This window comes from Mesocricetus auratus, unplaced genomic scaffold, assembly GCF_017639785.1.
Source record: "Mesocricetus auratus isolate SY011 unplaced genomic scaffold, BCM_Maur_2.0 Super-Scaffold_100013, whole genome shotgun sequence".
Taxonomy (NCBI): domain Eukaryota; kingdom Metazoa; phylum Chordata; class Mammalia; order Rodentia; family Cricetidae; genus Mesocricetus; species Mesocricetus auratus.
This window is the reverse complement of record NW_024429196.1, coordinates 50,430,348-50,452,143: the sequence shown is the minus strand read 5'-3', so window position 1 is coordinate 50,452,143 and position 21,796 is coordinate 50,430,348. Positions and strand designations below refer to the sequence as shown.

General features: G+C 40.2%; 1 long non-coding RNA gene across 6 annotated transcripts in view; it reads left to right on the top strand.

Moving 5' to 3' along the window:
• The window catches only part of LOC110340244, a 395,612-nt gene that overhangs the window by 351,593 nt on the left and 22,223 nt on the right, over positions 1–21,796 (top strand). For all 6 annotated transcript variants that reach the window (XR_005880819.1, XR_005880822.1, XR_005880818.1 and 3 more), the window contains 2 exons: positions 4,662–4,782; positions 9,235–9,360. This is a non-coding gene — a long non-coding RNA (uncharacterized LOC110340244). The remainder of the gene's footprint in view (positions 1–4,661; positions 4,783–9,234; positions 9,361–21,796) is intronic.

Genomic DNA, 21,796 nt, shown 5'->3' with positions numbered 1-21,796 from the left:
GGCTCAACTCCCACCGTTGAAGCAGGTGTGTGAGTGAGGCGGGCACACAGGATCGAGGCATGCCCCAGCACTGTGCCCACAAATGGCAGTTACAGAGACGATGGTGTGTGGGCTGTGGCCGCTGCACCCTGCAGAGACCCACTGAGCCTACCGTTCTTCTGGGACACAGCAGGGAATGGGTCCCATGCCCTGGAAATAGCCCCCTTTGCCGTTTCAGCTTTCATTTAGGTTTACGAAGCAGAATTTGGACAGAAATACTATTTTATTTTTCTTTTGTGGTACCTGCTGTGAGAGTGCCTTTTGGAATGGCCCCTTTAAAACTATAAATAAGAAAGTACAGTAGCTGGTTTACTGGGACAAATGGGGGAAATACAAGGCTTAAAAATATCTGTATTTATACTTGGGAGCCTGAGGCAGCAGGGCCACAAGTTTGAGAGCAGCCTAAGTAACTGTCTGAGACCCTGGCTCAAAATGAAAGAAAAAAGGGGGTGGGGGGGCTAGGAGTTTTGTTTGATAGCACTTGCCAAATTTGCCTGAAACTTTCGATTCGTTCCTCAATATGACAAAACAAAAAGAAACAAATCCGAAAACTATGCATGCATACCCAAGGATCATTGTGTACTAAATGTTTCAATATATATTATACATAAATACCCATATAAGCATATTCATATATGTGCATATGCATATATGCCTAAATGTAGATTATATGTGACAAACACACTGGTGTATGCATGCACACATGTAACCACAAACCCGGTTTAAAGACAAACTTCTACAGGCTATGCAATAAGAGAATATGAATATCTAAAACAATGACACTTCAGTAAGGGCCTTCAGTAAGGATGAAACAAACACATGTGTAATCCAGGTGACATCTGATAGTGGCCTGGTCTGATCCAGGTGACAGAGGCCTGGTCTCATCCAGGTGACAGTGGCCTAGTCTGATCCAGATGACAGTGATGTGGCTTGATCCAAATGACAGAGGCCTGGTCTCATCCAGGTGACAGTGGCCTGGTCTCATCCAGGTGACAGTGGACTGATCTAATCCAAATGACAGTGGCCTGGTCCAATCTAGGTGACAGCATCCTGCTATACACTGGTTTCTGGAAATTTCTGTTTAAGTTTTGTGTCATCCTAATGAAAAATAAAAGTTGTAATGTCAACATCAATGCATACTGTGCCTTTTGCAAAGTTGTTAGTTCCCAAAGCTACTGAGTGTGCTACTGGTCACAGTACCTGTTTTAAGCGACTGCTTCACAATATTACACATGTGATCTACATTAATATTAATATTACTATTACACATGTGATCTATATTAATATATGCCCACAGTCAGCCTTTAAACTATCAAACTGGCTAAGTTATGGAATGAAGAACAAATTCAGGGTCATTATTCCTGTAGGAGAAAACACTGTTAGGGGGAAATATATACTACCTGGTGATAATTTTGATTGCATAAAATCAAAAGCTCTAGTTTATGTTTCCACATAATCCCTGCCACTCATCTTCAAAGCATATTCACTCCAAAACTGTGGTACCACATGCAAGAGATTTAACTGCAAAATTGGCTTATCAGCAAGTTATCTATTTCTGATGCTTTTTGTTGATGTTGTTTAATGTCTAAGAAGTGCCAGGATGATCATATATGTTTTAGCGGCAATGTACAATGAAACACCAACTGCAGCATTAACATGATACAGACTTTATATAATTCTCTTTTTTTCTTCCATTCATTTATTTTGTGTGTATGTGTATATATACATACTTGGACTATTTATTTGGAGATCAGAGGACAACTTGTAGGGATTGGTTGTCAATTTTGGTTGCGAGTGCCCACTGAACAGTCTTGTCAGCCATGTTGTATTTTCCTGAATGCAGTACATCCTGTGTGGTACGAGCTTGCGCAGGCACTTGGGAGACTGTGAAAGTTGAAAGTTGTTATTGCAAGGTGATCTGTCTTTCTTTTCCCTACATGTTTCTAATGATGTCAGTACAATCATTCAGTACCTGTGCACCAAATACAGAAAAGTACCAACGTGGGAGTAGTTCACTATTAGTATATTCCTTGAGTGTTACCTGGATGAATGAATATTCACCAACACTTGAGAAAGCACTGCCCCTCCCTTTCTTCTTCTTTTTGTTTTTTGACATAATTGCTTAAGAGAAGATGTCGTTGGCGACTGGTTGACAAATTCAGCAGATATTTGTGTGTCTGTTGATGTTGGGTGTTACCAAGGGCCCCATCAAATGTGTTCTTCCTTTAAAAAGGAAGGTTTAACACTACCATTTTATTTTATCTTTCCTCGGGACGGTTTTATCCACTCTACCCTGTCTCACACGGTTAAAATTTACCTATTGGTGTTGGTAGTTGACAACCCCAGTTGTCTGGAAAGCTGACAGCAAATATGGAAACCATTGGGTAGACCTGACACTGTTTATGAAAACTTTAAAGAAGACTTAAATGCTGATCTGCAAGAGCTTTGAAAAGCTGACCTTGCCTTATGTTGTGGGCTTTGGGTTTTGAAACTCAGTGTCAATTTAATGTTCAGCAGGTGCTCTTCACGTAGTCCCTGCAAGAACTGGAGGCTGGAGATTAGTGTGATGAGCACAGTGTCCACCCATCTGCAAGGATGAGGCTGGACATCAGTAGGATCCTGGGGCTCTGGCTGTGTCTCAGTAGGGCAGGGAGGATTCATGCTGATGTGGGGATGCTTGTGTAGCAATGTGTGCTTCTCTGACTTCTCATGCTGCTACCTGAAGGACACACTTCTGATATCCAGGCTCTGTGCCCCTACATGATCTTGGAAATGAACCTTCTTAATGAATTTTTAACATGACAGCCTAATGTGCTGTCTGAGATGGAAAGTTTGAAATTCCAGCCCGGGTCACACAGAGCTCCAAAATGAAGATTCTTTTTTCTTGAGTTCAGTTACAAAAATAGCAAAAATTCTTGAAAAGAAGCATTTGCTCTGGGTCAGTCCAAGTTTGCCAAGTCCGTCTCTTCCCCACCCCCCTCCGTGTGTGTGTGTGTGTGTGTGTGTGTGTGTGTGTGTGTGTGTGTGTGTGTGTGTTGACTACAGCTGCTGGAACTTGGCTTCTCTTTCTCACTGGCGAAGGGCAGCGGAAACTAGATTCTGGATTGAGTTCTCTTTCCATCGTTTAGTGAATCAGGAGAGTGGGCCGATCTCCCACTCCTGCGGCTCTGCTGTGATTTCATGGGAACATTGGTTGTCACTTTGGCCTTTTCCTATCCCCTCTCCTGTGAACACAGATATGGTGCCATTAAGTAATTGCCTTGGAACAATGTGAGATGTAAACAGGGAGGAAAGACTCTGCTGTTCTTGAGATGTGACAGGAGTGGTAAAATCACCAATTCAAGAAAGCACTTGTCCTTCAAATCCGAAAAGGAAAGCTTGTGAGTAGAGCCGTGTGTCTTCAGGCGGCCTAATCTAATCACACACAGAAGCAACCTGCTTTCTAACTTGCTGGACCACTTCCACCCTATGGTCTCACGGGGAACAATGTATTAAGTGCAGTATTTAGAACGATTTGTTGAATCCTACTGTCTGATTTTGGCAAGTGCCAAGGAAACACAGAATATATCTTGGATGACTTGAGCCTTCCGGGGAGGAGGCTGGAGTTTTCCCAGAGAGGCTACTTCCCACGGTGGGAAACTGGCTCAGTAGACAGCTCTATAAGAATGTATACTTAGAGGGCTCTTGGCATGCCAGGTTTCTACAGCAGCCACAGCTGGTCTTAGACATCTCAGGACCTCCAGAGGACCGGCTTCTAACTTCCCTTATGTTGGTGTGGTCATTGCCTCCTGAAGGGCTGCTAACCTGTAACCCATTCTTCTGTTACACAGTGTATAGAAAGGTTTTCTTTATCCATTCATCTGGTGACAGAATCTAGGTTGCCCCAGTAACTTGGTTCTAATGATTAGTTTCGATAAACATTTGAGTGCATTCTATGTGTCTCTGTGGTGTGTTCATGTAGAGGCCTTTGGTTATATGCCAAGAAGGTGTATTGCTGTGTCACTGTGTAGTCCTCCATATTGATTTCTATTGTAGTCTGACTAATTTCCATGCTCATCCACAGAGAATAAGGGATTCCTCCCCTGACCCCCACATCCTTTTCAGCTTGTGCTATGTTGCTTTGGGGGGGGTTAGCCATCCTTAGGTATTGAAATTTGTAATGGAAATAAGAATAAAATATTTAGAAGGTAATGTTACAGCTCTGCACTTAAAAGCATCCCCAAAATATCTGTCATTATGAGGAGTAAAATAAGTCAATTTCTTCAGCTTTGTGCATCTGACATAGAGTGTTTATTAAAACAAAATAAAAAAATCTTAGCAAGGAATTATCTCATAGCTTGTCACATGATTCTATAATGTGAACAAAGTTCTGCATCTGACTTATTGCTTTAAGAAGTTATTGAACCTTATTTTTTCACCTATAGAATATGGATAGAAAAATCAACCTCAGAGGGGTTTGTCGATTAATTTTTATAGTAGGAGGTGGTACCTATATACTATTCATCAGTCTTCCCTTCACATTTATGCTTGTCAAACTCAGGAACCTACAGTGATATGTTCCTGTTAGCCAACTCAATACTTTATTCTGATCTCCCTACTTTATCCGTGGTGTCTTTTTTCAGTTTTCAGGACCTGCTTCCAAGTAGCACATGGCAGTTGCTATCAACTCAGGCTGTCCCTTGAAGATTTCTCTCTGCCTTGTTTGAGATGAACTTGATGGTTTTGAGGAGACCTCAGCAGCAGGTATTTCACAGAACATTCCTAGTGTGTGTTTGTCTGATGCTCTTCTCATGGTTAGACTGGGCTACAAATTTTCCCAAGGATGAGTACAGAGACAGCTTTTTTTTTCTTTTTGTTTTAAATAATATTTTTGTTTATTCTTTGACAGTTTTATACAATATACTTCAATCTTATTCTTTCTCCTCCCCCAATTTTTCCCAGACCTCCCCATAACCCAACCCACCCAATTCATGTACTCTCTTAGAAACAAGCAAAAACATGGAGTCTGTTTTGTGTTTACTACTACCCCTGAGCATGGGGCCTTCCCTAAAGTGTGGCCAATATATCTGTTGTCATTCCATTGAAGAAAATCACTTTTTGGCTAGGGGTAGGACTTTGTACCCATTTCCTTTCCTCTGTGCCAAGATTTTGTCTGACTTGATCTCATGTAGGTCTTGTGTGTGTGATGTCTCAGTCTCTGAGTTCATATTAGAAGCATCATTTTATATATTTCCTGCTGCGCATAAACTGTTACTTGACATGATTCATCTTGATGTTGGCCATCATCACCTGGTTGAAGTCCTATGGTCAGGTTTTCTATTGTGAAGTCCCTGTTCCTGTTTTCCATACTGTAACTCTTTGGAAGGAAAACTCTGAACTCACTCATTATTATGGTTTGTAGGTTTAAATGAGATGCTTGATCCGCTGGCTCAGAACCCAATGCTTAGAAAACGCTCATTAACATTAGTTATCTCTGTAGCTTCTACTCATGCACTAATCCCTTTCTATAAGTAAATGCTAGTTTTCCTGAGCACTGCTTCCTTATAATTAAATGGTCTCTCTTCAGTATTTATTAGAAAATATGAATGAAACAGTTATCAAAGCCTTCCACATGAAATGACTATAGGCGAAGGCTTTCTAGGAGCCTCTGAGCTCATCTGAGTATCAGTGCCTGAACACTGCTAGGCCAGTATCACACTTCTCTACCCTAAACCTTGGGGTGGAGGCAGCCATTGAGGGCAGAGACTCAGGCACGAAGAGAAGGATAAAACATCTTAGGAACTGCATCTCCATTATGGTGATATATATGTAGTTTGGTCAAGTTTGACAACTGTTGGATAGAATTTAGGTTTCTTAGAATAAACTCTCTTTAGCACTCTTCTCTGGGATCTAAAATGATTCTAGCCAGTGCAGTTGCTGCCAGAGTAGCTCAGTGAGCTTGGATAATAGCACTCAGTCCTGTCTGTTGGAATAAATAAGAACAGCTGGTCTCCTCCACAAATACTGTTGGCATGAATTTTTTATTTAAGTCTCTCTGTGTATCTAGTAAACAGTAAGCCATATCTAACATTACTAAAAGCCTCCCAAGTCTCCTTCCAATAAATTCCCTTCACTCCTCTCCATTTATAAGTTCAGGGTGTAGGGCAGGGTTAATGACCAGGGAAGGAATGCTAAGAAAAGTAGTTCTGAGCTAAAGAAAATAGGCTCCTCTTCTCCCTTCTCTCCCATCTGACCCTCAGCTTCTCTCTAAGATAACATGTTTTTCTGAGATTTACAAAGACATCCTTTTCCTAATCCGCATGTACTAGGTGGAGAGAAGTTTATTCATATTAAAATGATACTATGTACCCTGAGTGCTTACTGGGAGAAAATTTCCATTCCCTATGAGGGATAGGCAATTGCTGAAAATCCTCTTGGTCCCTTTTAAGTGGCAAGGAATGACATTTGTCTTCTAATAAGTTTAGTGGAGACTGAACACCCTTTGTCACGTTGTAGAAAACAAGAGACATGTCCAGAGAACATAGGTGATATTGCTCAGTCATTATTATTTCTCTTCTTCCTCCTTTTTCTTCTTTTTGAGGTAGGGTCATGCTATATAATCAGGCTAACTTCCAAGTCATAATCCTCCTGCCTCAGCCCCAGCCCACCACAGTTGGAACTGCAGCTCTGTATCATTACCCTTGACTGTTATCATTCTTTTAGATAGTGGAGTGAGATTTCCCGTACCTGCCCAGTTATCTCCGAGGGTTAATTAGTGAAGACAACCATTGGGCAGATTGTAAGTCTCTACAGCAGAGAGGTGGTGTGTGTGTGTGTGTGTGTGTGTGTGTGTGTGTGTGTGTGTGTGTTTGTGTGTGTGTGTGTAAGGCAGGATCTCTACTGGGTAACCTCGGCTGTCAACTTGAAATTTAGAATCACCATGGAAAACAATGTAAGAATATGAGTTTGAGGCTCCATCCTAAACATTTAATAAAGAATGGAAAATCCACCTGGAAGTGGCTACACCATCCCACAGGCTGAATAAAAAGAGAAAATGAGCTGGGCACCAACATTCCTCTCTCTCTGCTTCCTGACTATGGTTGTAGTGTGACCCGGTGCCTCAAGCTCCTGCCACCATCCCTGCCACCATGGAATGTGTCCCCAAACCAAGAATTTAAATAACCCATCTTTCTATTAAGCTGTTGTTTTTATGTGTTCTGTCATAGCAATGAGTAAATAGATTAATACAGGGCTATGGTTAGGTTTGGTGACTCACACCCATAATTCTAACTTTTAGGAAGCTGAGGAGGATCGCAATAAGTTGGATGTGAGCCAGGGCTGCCTAGTGAGTTCTAGGCCAGGCTGGGTGACAGCGTGAGACCCTTAGGAAACAAGCCCAGGGCATCTTCATGCACCCTTGCAGGTTTGGACTTCCTTCAAGCCACTGTATATTCCGGGGACCCTTGAGGATGTTCATAGCCCTGTTGATAGCCCTTGCTGGAGTTGCTTAATAGAGTTGCACTTTTTCTTTTGAGGTCAAATATGGCTGTGAGTGGCCTCAGCTGGTGTGATGTTCATGGAGGTCATGAACTTCCCAGTTGACACAGTTGAAATAGCCCGTCTATTCCCTTCCTTCTTTTCCTACATTGGTTGGAACACTCATGGTAGTAGCACAAGTAGTAAAACCCCAGATACTGAGCTTCAAGCTGAAGATCAGAGAAGCAAAACAGCCAGTCTCTAGCTCTTACCACCACAAATGGTGGGTGGTCCAGTTAGTGAACAGTCTGCTGTGGACTGACCATCATGGAAAGACCTCCTGGCCCAGATTCATTCAGTCAGATAAGCAGGAAGTGAGCTCAGTTATTCTGTCCTAAGGTTCATCTGCCACTTATTATCCAGCCTGTCCTGAGACTGTGATCATTTCTATCTGTGTAGAGGTGAAGATTGGAAGGCTGGAGGCCCTGGGCACAAAACAGGGATGTAGACGTTTATGATGTAGACTTGGTGGAGAGCCTGTACACGGACTAAGAAGCAAATGAATAAGGGCAGGGTGTGTTCGCATACTGCACACACATGTGAACTTAGTCCTTAAGAACCATCTGACAGACTTCAATACCAAACTACTGTTTGAGTGCCAGCAAGAATATCTTGAGGGTACACAATGCTTAATTTATATTTAGGGAATTTCCGTTGCTTGTCCCAGGGCTTGTAAAATTTAAACAGAAAAGAAGAGCAGGATTGGAGAAGGTGGGTGGGGAGCAGAGAGCCCAGGGATGTGGCTGACAATATCCTTTTAATGTAAAGCCACCTGAAGCTTTCTGTTGAATAGTAAAGTAATTCACACATAGTTTCCGTCCTTTCAAAGTCAGAGCCTCAGAAGCACTGTCTGCTTTAGCCTTGGCCTCTGCTGCCTGCCTCTTTGTCAGCGATGCTTCCTGTCTGCTTGCTGGTAGGAAGTATAACCAAAGCACACTGTTCCTGGGGAGTTCCCAGGCTTGGCTTTCTCCTCCCAACCTGGCAGGAAGGGCCACCCCCTCCAGAGGCACTTGTTTCTCCAGGAGAGACAGTACCAGTGCTGAGATCATTCTGAAAGGGACCTCATGCTGTCTCTAGTGTGAGTGCATCATAGGCACTTCTCAGTCTCCTACTTCTTCCTTCCTCCATACCCCTGTTTACAATAAACTTTATCCCTCAGAGGAAAAACCCAGCATATATTTGGGTTTTGTTGTTTTCTCTTGCAAATTTTAGAAATGCTCAGAATCCTTAGAAGGGCAAACATGCAGTAAATACTAAAACTCATGAGGTGGTTTTTGATTATTTGTGCTTCCCTTACTCAAATTCCACCTGAAACTCTCCCCTTTGTTTTCATCTCTTGCAAGTTTATTCTTCTCTGTGTTGACAGACCTCATGAAATACCTTATCAGGGACAGTTCACAGGTACAGGCTGCCTCTGTGCTGCTTGCTGTAACTGTAGAGAGGTATGTAATGTGTTTGTGTCACTTGACTGTGCTGTGTCCTACTGTTAATGCCATTAAAATGCCATGAGGTGATAAAGTCACCTAGGTGGTCAGAGGACAAGATTCTTGGTCCTCTCCCATTGACACAGCCTGGTTGTTTAACTTTTAGTACTATTTGTCTATTTTCAAAATGAGATCAATGGTGTTTACCTTTCTACTTTAGTTTTAGGTGAAAAAATGACTTTTTTTTCTATACAAGTCACTCAGATCTTTGGAAGAAAAGGCATACAGAAGTACAAGAAGAAAGACATAGAGAAAACCATCCTAGCTGACGACCAACAAAGTCTTTAAGAAGCACTAATCATGAGCTCTTAGAGTTGACCAGGTGAGTTGGAGAGCTGTGTACTTTGTATGGAGGCCAGCATTCCCAGTAGGCCCTCTGGCACTGTCATGGCATCGTTTAGCTTCCTTGTAATGTAAAATGAGAAAGAAATGTTGAGAACATAGCCACTCTCTAAAAGAACTTGTGGCCAAATGGTTTTCATGAGCCTCAGAAATCACTTGTGGGAAACCCTATCAGGTGGAAATTATCTTATCTGCTTGTAACTTAAATGACAAATTTTGTCTTATACATTTTGTTCCCAAGTGATGCTTCCTGTGTATTTCTAGAAGTGCCCTGTCTAAGCTGCTAATTCATAACATGTAATTTTCCTTGATTCTTAATTGTCGATTACCTATATTGTAGCTTTGAGTCAGATATAAAGAAACAAATCAATTGTGATCCCATCACCAGTCCATAGAAAACTCTCTGTGGTTTCAAATCTTCATGACCAATTTTTAATGGTTATATCAACTATTGAAGTTGCTGTTGCTGTGGGTATGAGTGCATATTGTGCATGTCTTGGGGGGGTATTTGTTCAAATGAAATTGTTGTAGGTGTTGTGGATATGAGTGCATGTTGTGTGTGTCTGTGGGTGGTGGGTATCTATTAATGCTATAATATGCATGTGCATTGAGAGCACAACTCTGCCGAACTGGTTCTTTCCTTAGACCATCTTGTACGTTCTGGTTCTGGGGATCAAACTCAGATCAGAGTGTGAGGCTTGCAAGGCAAGCCCCTTTGTGTCTGAGGCCTGGTCTCCAGTTGCTGGTGCTACTATGAAGTGACTAGATGTTATAGACTTAGACATCATCCACCGATTAACACCTTCATGCATTCATACTGAATGCTAGCTTGGGTATCACCCAAATAAGGAAGTGGGTCACTAAGGTGTGCCTTTCCAGGGTCTGCCTTGTCCCCATCCTCTTTCTCTGACTCTCATTCACTACAATGTAGCCAGCTTCCTCCACTGCAAACCAACTTCCATAATGTTCTACCTTCTCTGGGGCCCACAGCAGAGAAGCCAGTTAAGCTTGGACTAAAATAAGGACAATGACATGAATAGCATTATAGTGCCAAGAATTCATCTACTATAAAGATCTACATTATGACACATCTGAAGTTACTCTCCAGTTTCACAGTGTAACCAGTTTGGAAGACCGTCTCAGTTGCTCATTGGCCATTTCATGTGGTTTGCCTAACTGGGTGCTGAACAGGGACTGTACAGGAAGGTAAGAAGCATACAGTCACTGTCCTCTAGAAGTTTCTGACAAAATCAGTAACATTGTTGGAAATAAAACATGCCAAAAATGTCATGTGACATCTCAAACTGAAGACAGTTATAGCTCCCAAGTAACTTCCAAACACCCTGTTGATGGTCAGAACCCAAGGTGAAGGCATTGTCTTCGGTATAACGATACTGTTATTTAGAGCACTATGTAGTATGAGCCACTTGACATGGGCAGTAGGAAGACTGGAGAAAAAGTTAGCTCAGTTTGGCTTTTTAAATAAAAGTAGAATTCTTTGTTCCTATGTAGTACAGATGTACTAAATATCCATCATCCACCCAACATCTATCTATCATCATATTTATTTGATTAAGGCAGTAATATACTCCTAAACTTTGTATGACTGTGTCCTTGGGCTACAAGACATTTCCCATCTCAGGATTCACATAGGTCAATGTTGATAAGTTACCAAATGCTCTTTTTCCTTATTGGTGATAGTAAATGACAATGAATTCTCCCCTAGCTTTCAGGTTAGCTTGAATGAAGAGCAGCAGCTGAATTATTCCACAGCAAAAGAAACCTTTCATTGCCCCAGAAAACATGTATCCACATAGACCAGGGGGAGTTGAGGAGAGAAGCATGTCCTGGGAATGCTCCTCCCCGTCAGACCTCTCAGTCGAGTTCAGTCTCATGCCTGGCTGTGTCTGCTTTGTCAGCAGCCCTGCTATCTTGATCTTCATCAGGTTACTGCTGCCCATGTCTGCATTGTATTTACCTTGGCTGACTTTAAAATAATAATCATAAATAGGAAAGACACAGGCCAATTGTGTAGCCAAGAATGCTTGCTTTATCATTACAGGAGCCTAGCACATTTGTAGTGTATCATAAGGCAAGTCTTGATTTTTATCAAGCCACATTCTCTAATTATTTACTTTTTATTTTACTTTTTGTGTATGAGTGTGTTGTCTCAATGTATGCCAGGTGCCCATGGAGACCAGAAGAAAGGGCCATAGGCTCTAGAACAGGAGTTATGAATGGTGTGCGTCTCCAAGTGGGTATTGGAAATTGAACTTGGGTTCTCTGCAAGAATAGCCTGCGCTCTTAATCTCTGGGTCATCTCTCCAGCTCCAGATTCTCTAATTCTGATTTTTCTGAATTCTTTCATTTTAAAACAATATTTTTGAAATAAAAAATATTTAAAAACTGTGGCGATTTTTCTCATTTTTTTCCAAATTGTGTTCTAAGGCATCTTTGGTATGAAGATGCTTCTGGTACACTTGAAGATGAAGATGAGGGAAGGGAAGGGCAGAACTCTGCACTTCTAGAAAGGAAAAACTGCAGCAAAGGCCCGTATCTATGCAACAAAGACCTACATGGTTCCTACTAGAAAAACAATCTTCTGTTCAAACTCAGAAAGCCTGTGCTCTTTGCCATCTTAAATTCTGGAATATCCTCCTCCCTCTTATATTCTGGCTCGACAGTTGGTGTCTTCTCATCTTCTGTGACCTATTTTCCCAAGTCACTTCAAAATGAATTATGGCCTGAGCTAATTACTTCCATTAGTCCATCATGCCCTCCCACTATTCTATCTTTTTTTGTTGCTAGGAAGCTATAAGGTAAGACGGATGAATAGTGTATAAGTATATGTCCGGAGGACCAGGAAAGAGGATCGGTTGGCATGCATTACCTTCATTTGTCTGTTACTGGCATCTATTTTAAAATTATTTGAATATATACATGTGTGTATATCTTTATCATTTACATTAGCAAACACCTCTTGCTCATGTTTTTCTGTTTCATACATAGTGAACAAAAGCAATATACTCCCCAGTAACTCTTTTATATTCTTTGGGGGCCAAACTGGATTCTAGATGATCAGGATATGACAAGAAGCAAAAATACAGGCTCTTTATGGGTTTCATCTTATGCTGAAGGAATAAAAGAATAAAGAGTGAAGTGAAATATGTAATGTGCTATTAATGATGCACATTATAATGAGTATAATGCCAGGAAGAGAGGGGGGAAGCCATCTTATAGCCACTGTGCAAGAACAGAAGGAGGTGAAGAAAAGAACTTTCTATCTAAGGCAAGCAGTAAGAGCAAAAGCTTATACAAAACACTGACTTGCTGTATTCTTGAAACAGCAAGGGCTTTGGGAGCTGATTGCTATGGTGGTGAGATCATGATGGGAAAATACTGGCTTTCATTTTCTTCTTTTAAAAAGATACTTATTTGTGTGTGTGTGTGTGTGTGTGTGTGGTATGCGTATGTGCATACACATGCTCTTGAGTGCTGATGGAGGCGCAAAGATGTTATACCCCTGGAGTTACAGGCAGGTGTGATCCTCCAGATGTGGGTGCTGAGAACTACACTTGTAAGAGCAGCAAGCACTAATAACTATGGAGCCATCTTTCCAGCCCCTCACTTCATTTCCTTTAACTGTAACAATCTGAGGGAGCTACTGGTTAATTTTAAGTAGACAGATGTCACCGACTCACTACTCTTGAGTTGACTACAGAGAAAAGGTAGGAAACTTTTCCTATACGAATCCCGATAATAAGTGTTTTGTCTGACCATCCCTGTCATGTCAGTAACAACTACTCAGTACTGCTATCTGCCACTCTGCTATGTCAATATAAAACAACTATAGAGTGGAACCAGTATTTATCCCTAGTGCATGAACTGGCCTTTTGGAGGTCATTCCCTACAGAGGGAATACTTTATCAGTCTAGATACAGGGGCAGGGCCTCAGTCCTGCCACAAATGATGTGACAGACTTTGGTGATCCCCCATGGGAGGCCTCACACTCTTCTGAGGAGTGGATGGGAGGTGGGATGGGGAGATGGTGGGGGGATTGGGAGGATGGGAGGGAGAGGAAACCGGGATTGGTATGTAAAATAAGATTGTTTTTAATTTAAATAAAAAATTAATAAAAACAACTATAGAAGAAAGTGCATTGATGACAGTAGTTATTTCAATAAAATTATTACAAAAGAGAATAAGCTGGAGGCAGGGTGGATTTGGTTCACATACCATCATTGGTCAGCCCTGACCTAGGCCATTTGGTTTTCAGTTGTGACTACGAAAGGTAGTGCTCACTTCTGCATTTACTATCTATACTGTCCTCAATAAAGGCTGCTGTCTATTCATACTTTTTATGCTTATCATTTATCTGTATAAATCATTTGTTATTGCCTTGAAGCAACAGATAATGCAATGAGTGTTTACTCGCTGCTATTCAAAGGACTTGTTATTAAAAGCAAAATTATAGCTCATGACCATCACTTTAGGTATCCAGCACAGGATACTGTTCTCTGTGATAGCCATTCCAAGCCCAGGATAACCCATCTCCATCCTTACTCTCCTCTCTGAAAGTCTTGGGCCTTTATTTCCTAACTGAAATAGAACATGGACTTCAACTTGTAGTCATAGCAAGAACTTTGATTTTCTGTTGAACACATAAAATCCTTTAAAAAATGAATGAAAATTGGTACTGGATATAGCTCAGCTGGTAGAGTGTTTGTCCACGAACCATGAAGTTTCATCTCCAGTAGCACAGGAACCAATCTTCCTGGCATACAGCTGTGACCCAGAACTTAGTGTTAGCAGCTGGATCAGAATCTCAAGGTCATCCTCGGCTACATAATGAGTTCGATGCCAACTTCGGTTACACGAGACTGTGTCACCACAACAAAAAAGCGGCAGATGAATTTTTAAATTAATGAAATAAGAAACATCTTATAAACACTGTTATATCCATACTACTACCTGCACAAAATTGCTGAAGTATTGCACTCCTTGTTTTATAGCAAGTATTTGAGGTGTAGTATATGTTTTATATGCCAAATACTCTCAATATATATGGCTTGTGGCTTCTCAGAAATAAAAGGCTGACAGGGACAAAATTCATCCTTCCTGGTTGATGAATCTCCTTCTGTTACCCTGGTAACACCAACAATCATTTTAAAGGTAATGTGAAATTAATTTATTCTTCCTTTAATCAAACTATAGGTATAGACCACTTTAGAGATACTTGGGTCCTAATTCCCATGGCCCTTTAGTTCACCAGTAACATGGGAGAAGGGATCACTTCCTATATTTAGGATGTTTTTCTTTTCTTCATTTCCATTTTTCCCCATTTGTATATGTCATGTGCTTACTAGTAACTGTTTGCAAATGAAACAAACAAACAACAACAAAAACTATGGCCAGTGAGATATCTCAGTTGTAAAGGTGCTTGCCACCAAGCCTGGTGATCTGAGTTCAATCCTGGGATCATACACATGGAAGGAGAGAGTCAGCTCCCCACAAAATAACCTTAGACTTCTACCTGTACATTGTGGCACATGCATTTGCACAAAGGAATGCGTGCACGCGCACGCACACGCACACACACACACACACACACATGCACGCACGCACACACAGTTAAAAAGAAAAACTACAAATATAAATTGGCAAAATAAAGTTGCTGGGTAGTCCACCATTCTCCACCCCCAACTCAACAAGGATTTCAGGCACTTAGATTAACTCAGAATGATAAGTCAAACCTTCTCTGGCTGTAAGTAAAGTCCTTCACTGTATGAAGCTCCTCAGAGGTGATGATGCTTTAAGTCGCACAGCAGACTGGCAATGCTCCTTCTGCTGCAGTTTATGTAAGTACATTTACCTGGCTGTCACTGTCTCTGCTAGACAAACTTATCTGGAATCTACATAAAAAGGAAACTATAGAAACTGTAGCCATAAGCACATTTGAAAGATGAATTTTTATGGGTATATGAAAAGATAAAATTTGGAAGTGGGGAAATAGCTGGGCCACAAATAAAAACTTGTTCAGTCATTGGAGGCCAAATTCTAAGTTGATGAGGGAGATGACTGGTGACAGCTAGTAAAATCTGTGTCATTAGAGGTTTTATAGATACACGTGATCCCATAAGAGGATGAGGCATGGGTATATCTGAGGCTTATTCATAAACAGATCTTACTCAGTCATTTTGAGGCACAACAAAGCATTTTAAATAGTGACCATTGTGCAGGAGCTGCTGCCGCTCCCCTTCTCAGTCTTTGTAGATTTGTGGATTACCACGTTAGTTACTGCATTTGTCCATAAGCCAAATGATGTCAACTTCTTTAAGGAGGTAGCTTGGCTGATGCCAAGACAGGAGGGACAGCTTGTTTTATGGTGTATCTACAGATAGAACATTTGAATTGAGTAAAATGGGAAAGCAAATTGATCTTACTTACAGTCACATACTGTAACAGCAGCAAGAAGTAACTCTTAGCTACCGCCTCTTCTGGGTAGCTGCTGGTTGAAGTGCCTTATGGGAAACTCATTTCATTCTCATGATGTGTGTGGGGGATTGCTCTTTTCCTCATTAATGGTTGAGTCATTTGCCCAGGGCCATACAGCTAATAAATAGTGACGCTGGGATTTCAGCTGAAGTTGTCTGACTCCAGGATTTCATTCCTTAAGCTCTACACTAAGTAACTATCCATGTGTGTAAGGAGGAAATGCTGGGAAAATGTCTTAGAAACTCAATTACTATTAAACATGTTACAAATTTGAAGAAGTATGAAGTCCTTTTGTGAATCCTTGTGGGAAAATGACATATATCGAATCATTATGCACTTAAAACTTAGTTTAAAAAAATCAATTCTTTTCTAATATCAGATTTATCTTGAATAGAGGTCATTTGTAGGGAAAACAAAGTTCAAAACCATGTTAATCTGCTTAGGAAGTATATACGAATGAATCAGTAAAGTAATGGAATATTATATAGCAGAATATATGCTCTAATATGCAGTCCATAATTCAGAATTAAGTCTTGGCCACAGACACACTCACATTTAAAATAAGGAATTCAAGCATATGGAGACTCTCAAAAATCCTTAAATATTCTTTTTTTGGACTGCTCTTGGCTCTCCCACCAAATTAGCTCCAACCTTTTTATTTTTGGCATTGGTCCGGCCTCTGCCCCTCTGGACTGTGATTTCCCTTTTAGTATAAGAGTTTCCTGTGTTTGTGTAGACAATGGACCAACAGGTCTCCAAATCCATGCTGTGTATGTATGAAATATTTATGTGAGTGTTGCCCGAAAAAACCCCATGCCCATCTGATTTCTTGGACATTGTTTTAAGGAAACATGCTAGGGTAGTGTCCTGCTCAAAGTGCTGTTTTTGTTTTTCTTAGTGATCTCTCTGGAGCCTTAAGTGAGCTAATGGTTCCCCACCCACTTGAGATTTTGCCCATCATATTATATCTTTCTTCCAAAGAACAAAAATAGAACTCGTTTTTGACAGCATGGGAGACATTCTCTTGCTGCGGCTCTCCAGGAAAAAAATCTCCTAATCTAAGTAGACAAATCCTTGCTGGAAAAAAAAGGAGAGAAAGAGGGGCCAAATGGCATGTATAAACTCCAAGGAAAGCATTCTTATTTTGTGAAGTCTTCCACTCACTGCAACTGTTGGGAACTTTACATACATATCCCGATAGCAGTTAGGTTTATGGAAAGAATGGACAGCTTTAAACAGCTGGATATACTGTCAAAACTGAGTGCTGTCAGCCTCATTTTTTCCCCAAGCCTTCTGTCTTGAGAAAGTTGGAGCTTCTTAATTGACATTTTTAGCATGAGTGAGAAACATGGGTGAATGGAGTTGATTTCCTAAAAGACAAACTGGATAGTGAGCTTGAACTGGCAAGTTGAAAAGCAGGAAACAAATTAGCAGTCATGTGTTGGGATCATGGCCCAGTGCTCGCCATTCTTATGCAGGGCTCACAGGCAACTAGATCAATGCACAATTGGTTTGCCTGTAAGTCTGATAAACTCAGTGTTTTTGTTTTGTTTTGCTTTATTTTTGACTCATGGCCTAAACCCATCGCACAATGAAATCTCCCATCTTGAGAACTAATTATGAGCTGCCTCTTTGGGGTTACCAGGGACCCATAAAGAATCCAAAGGTCTTTGGTGTTTCTTTTCAGCTTCAGATCAAATCAAACTGAGATATTATTTTGGCATTTCATGAAGCACAAGTGTGATTTTCTTTATAGTGTTCTTTTATTTCTTAATTGACAGCACTTTCTCAATTATTATAACAAAACCCCTCAAGTCTGTATATGATAACACTGAAGAAATGAGTACAACCAATGACTTATTAATACATTTGTAAGCTCTAAGCAAATACATTGCATAAATAAAATGTTTAAACAAAGATGAATCAGAGTTCTGATCTGTGGTTCATATTAAATGTACTTTACTGTATTATCTTGTGTGGGGCCTTTTTAAAGAATTAAGTTATTGGCATATCTAAAACTGAGCTTACCTGATTGTGGTAGTACACACCTTAATCTCATTGCTTAGGCAGCAATGTAGGCATATCTCTGTGAGTTGGAAGCTGTGCTGGTTTACTTAGTGAGTCTTAGGCCAGCCAGGGCTATATAGTGAGAAACTCTGGTTCAAATTAGTTAATCAAAATTCACTTGGCCTTAGTAATTTTAGAGAAATCTTAGAAAGTAACCATCTCTCTGAGAGAAGGTACTTGTTTATCTTATAAGGTCCATTTGTTGAAATGATTTATCAAGGATACTTATTTGTATCCCTATGGTAGGTGCTACCATGGTTTTAATTGGTAGTAAAAACTTGAAAGCTAAACTTTGTATTTATAGTTGATAATAGTGCCTGGATACGTAAGTGATTTCTGCCAATTAAATTTTGACATGTATTGTTGTTATAAATAGGAGACACAATATAAATATTTTCACAGTGCCTGGGACGCAGTGATTAGTAAAAGACAGTTATGGGTATACACACACACACACACACACACACACACACACACATCAATTTTTGTTTTTCCATTAATCCTCCTGTGGAAAGTTGGGTTGCTTCTCCTTTTGTCTGCTGTGAATAGTGTTCTTGTTACTGTGTAGTACAAATTTCTGTGCTGGCCTCTGCCTCTACTTGCATAGCGCATATCCCCCCCCCAGTGGAATCCTTGGATTCTATGATAATTCTGGGATTTCTTTCTCAAGTCTCTTTAGCTGTCTTCACATACTGGCAAGAATGTCTACTCTTTGCTCCTCTAAACAGTATTTCTTAGAGATTACAGCTAATGTAATGAAATGAGAGAAGTACAGCAAATAAAACTGCTGATTGAAAGGAGAACAGTAAAATTCTTTGTAGATGACATGTTTAAAAGTATAGAGTCTCCTAAGAGTTCATAAAATATAGGGTCCAACAAACTGAACTGGAATATAGGGTTTACTGTTGGTATGTAAATAAAATGTGTTTTACATTCTAGTACAATGAAGTAGAAAAAATAAATTTCTGTGTATAATAGCATGGCAAAACAAAAAAATCTAAGAATTGCTTTAAAAGAACACTTGAAAAAACTTCCACATTAAATACTATAAAACATTGCCTTTAGTAATTAAAATTATCTTATTATATAGAAAAAGATGCTGTGTTCAGATTGAGTTGTCAGTTATTTCTAGATTCATCTGTTGAGTCAATATAATCCCAGCCCCATGAGATTTTTGTTTGTTTGTTCATCTTATGCATAACTTAGATGTAACATTCAAAGGCAATGTAGAAAGTGCTAGAATATCACAGAAGCCTTGAAAAGGACCAAAGTGGAGGAATTATACCATGTGACTTCCCAACTTTTTGTGAAACTGTGCCAACCAAAATCCAAAACTGTGATTCTTGACCAGAGATGAGAACTCAAAATAGAGCCTTAACTGTCAAAGGAGAAGTGATGATGCTTTAAGGAGAGTTCTAGAATAATTGGAATGCCAATCTTCACCTTACACTACTCACAAAAGATAATATGAAATATGTTACAAACCTTTAAAAAAAGAAAAGGAAACAAAGCAAGCTTAATGTTTTCAGAAAGAAACATGGGAGACGACCTTTGCAATTTTGGAGATCATCAAAAGGTTGTTAGGCACAGAGAGCAACACCCACAAATATTGGTTGTTCCTGGAGTTTCTTGTCCCACCAAATCCTGCCGACCTTCAGCCCCAAATAAACACACAGACACTATATTAATTGTTAAACAGTTGGCCAATGGCTAGGGTTTTGATTGATAAATTAAATATAATTACATTTGAAAACTTGAACTAATCAAGACATTGTTAAGAAATCAACCAACTATGTATTTGATAAATAAAGGATTAATGTCTACCAAAGTTAAATTATTTCCATTGCCCAATAGTAGAAGAACAACTCAATAAAAGTGGGCAAAAAGTTTGATTAAATACTTCCCAGTGGAAGATGGACAAATAGCTGGTAAACACACAAGAAAAGTGCCCCAAACTGCCAGTCATCAAGGATACAAATTAAACCATGGTGAAATCTCCCACCAGTCAGGCTGTATTTAGAAACGCAAGTCCAGAAAAGTGTGGAAAAACTGCAGGTTCTCTTACCTTTCTTGTGAGAGTGGATGTTACCAAGAATACTGTGATGAAACTCCAGGAGTTTCTATCTCAAGACTGGCCATTTTACTTTATGTTATTTGCCAAAGAGAAATGAATGCCTATAGTCTATATAAAATCTTGTTTGAGAATGCTCATAGCACTTTGTGTCCTGAAGTAGAAATGGCGTTCAGTGTCCAAACTTCAGTAGACAAACTCAGGGATCATAAAACAAATGCGAGTTGCATTACAAAAACAATCTATGAAATGTGATAGTGTAAACTGTTCTCAGAACAAACACAATACAGACACAAACACGCACGCGCGCGCGTGCGCACGCACACACACACACACACAAACACACACACACACACTTGAAATGTTCTGTTATGGAGCCTGGAATTCATCAAGTGGGATAGGCTGGCTGGTCCGTAAGCTCCAGGCATCCTTTCTATGTCTGCCTCCCCAGTGCTGGGTTTGCAGATGTGTGCACCTGCATCCACCTTTTGTATCCAAACACAATTCCTTCCACTTGCATAGAAAGTGCTTTTATGAACTGGGCCAACTTCTCACCCTATGTGTCAGGAATTTTACATGCAAAAATAACCACACATTTTAAAAATGTAAGCCTATGCCTGTTTATATCATTTTTATCTTGCACTTTCAAGAAGAAATGCCCAGGTTTGGTGGAGGGTGTGTATAAATCTTGTTATAAGCCATCTCAGGCCTGGCTTAGTAAGCTGAATTGTTTGGTAAGAATGTGGGGTTTGGACGTTCATGGAATGGCACTCTGTTCCATCGAGGGTGGGCCTTCACTGGTCATATGACTTTATACGGCTCCCTTAATTTCCAGTTGCCATCCTCTGATTTTGCCTTTCTTTTTAGCATGCAGATTATCATGAGGCAAATATCAAACCTGGAGGACAAAAGATGATCAAGTGCCCCTTCTTCAAGTTCTGGGGAGAGCTTTGCTTAAAGTGACAGAGCTCTATGGAGATGAAATCAAGCCTCGTTACAAAGTTCTCTTCAGTTATGTACAAGATCAAACCTGCAGGACTTTTCTTTCTGAGCCTGAGTTTTCGTTTAATGTGTTTTGCATGTTCAATCACTTTCTTTAATTTCACAATTCAACTTTTCTTTATAGTTGAATAACATTCCATTGAGTAAATATACATTTTTATTATCCATTTTTCTCTTGATTGACATCTAAGATGATGTCATTTGCTGTTGTTTATTTGCTGTTGTGGGAAGGAGTGTGGGTAGACATCTAGAAGCTGGCCAATGGCTCATGAGAGAGTGTGATAGTTAATTTTGGTTATTAGCTTGACTGTGTGAAGAATCAACTGAAGAGACTCACCTATGATACATGTGTACGAGATTTTCTTAGAGAAATTAACTAAGCAGGAAAGGCCTTCCCTAAGGTTGGAGGCAACTTCCCCAGATACCCGGAGATCCAAGAGGAGAGCTATTGCTTTATGCCTTCTCACCTTCACATTTTGCTGATGAGTGCATCTATCTTTTTGCTGCTGTGACTGCTACTGTCACCATTGCTACCATTATTGGCACTGTAGACACTATTCGCCACCTACTCCTACAAGAACCCAGATTTTTTGCCATTCCAACATGAAGACCAGTAGCTCTGTCAGAACCCTCCAGCTTTCAGTACCAGATTGAGACTGCAATGTAGAAAGAAATCAATACTCATGTGTGTGCACACACACATAAATAAAATACATCTTTTTATTAAAAACTCTGTTGTATTGGAGAGATTAATGGTTTTCTATTCTTGCAGCCCATATTG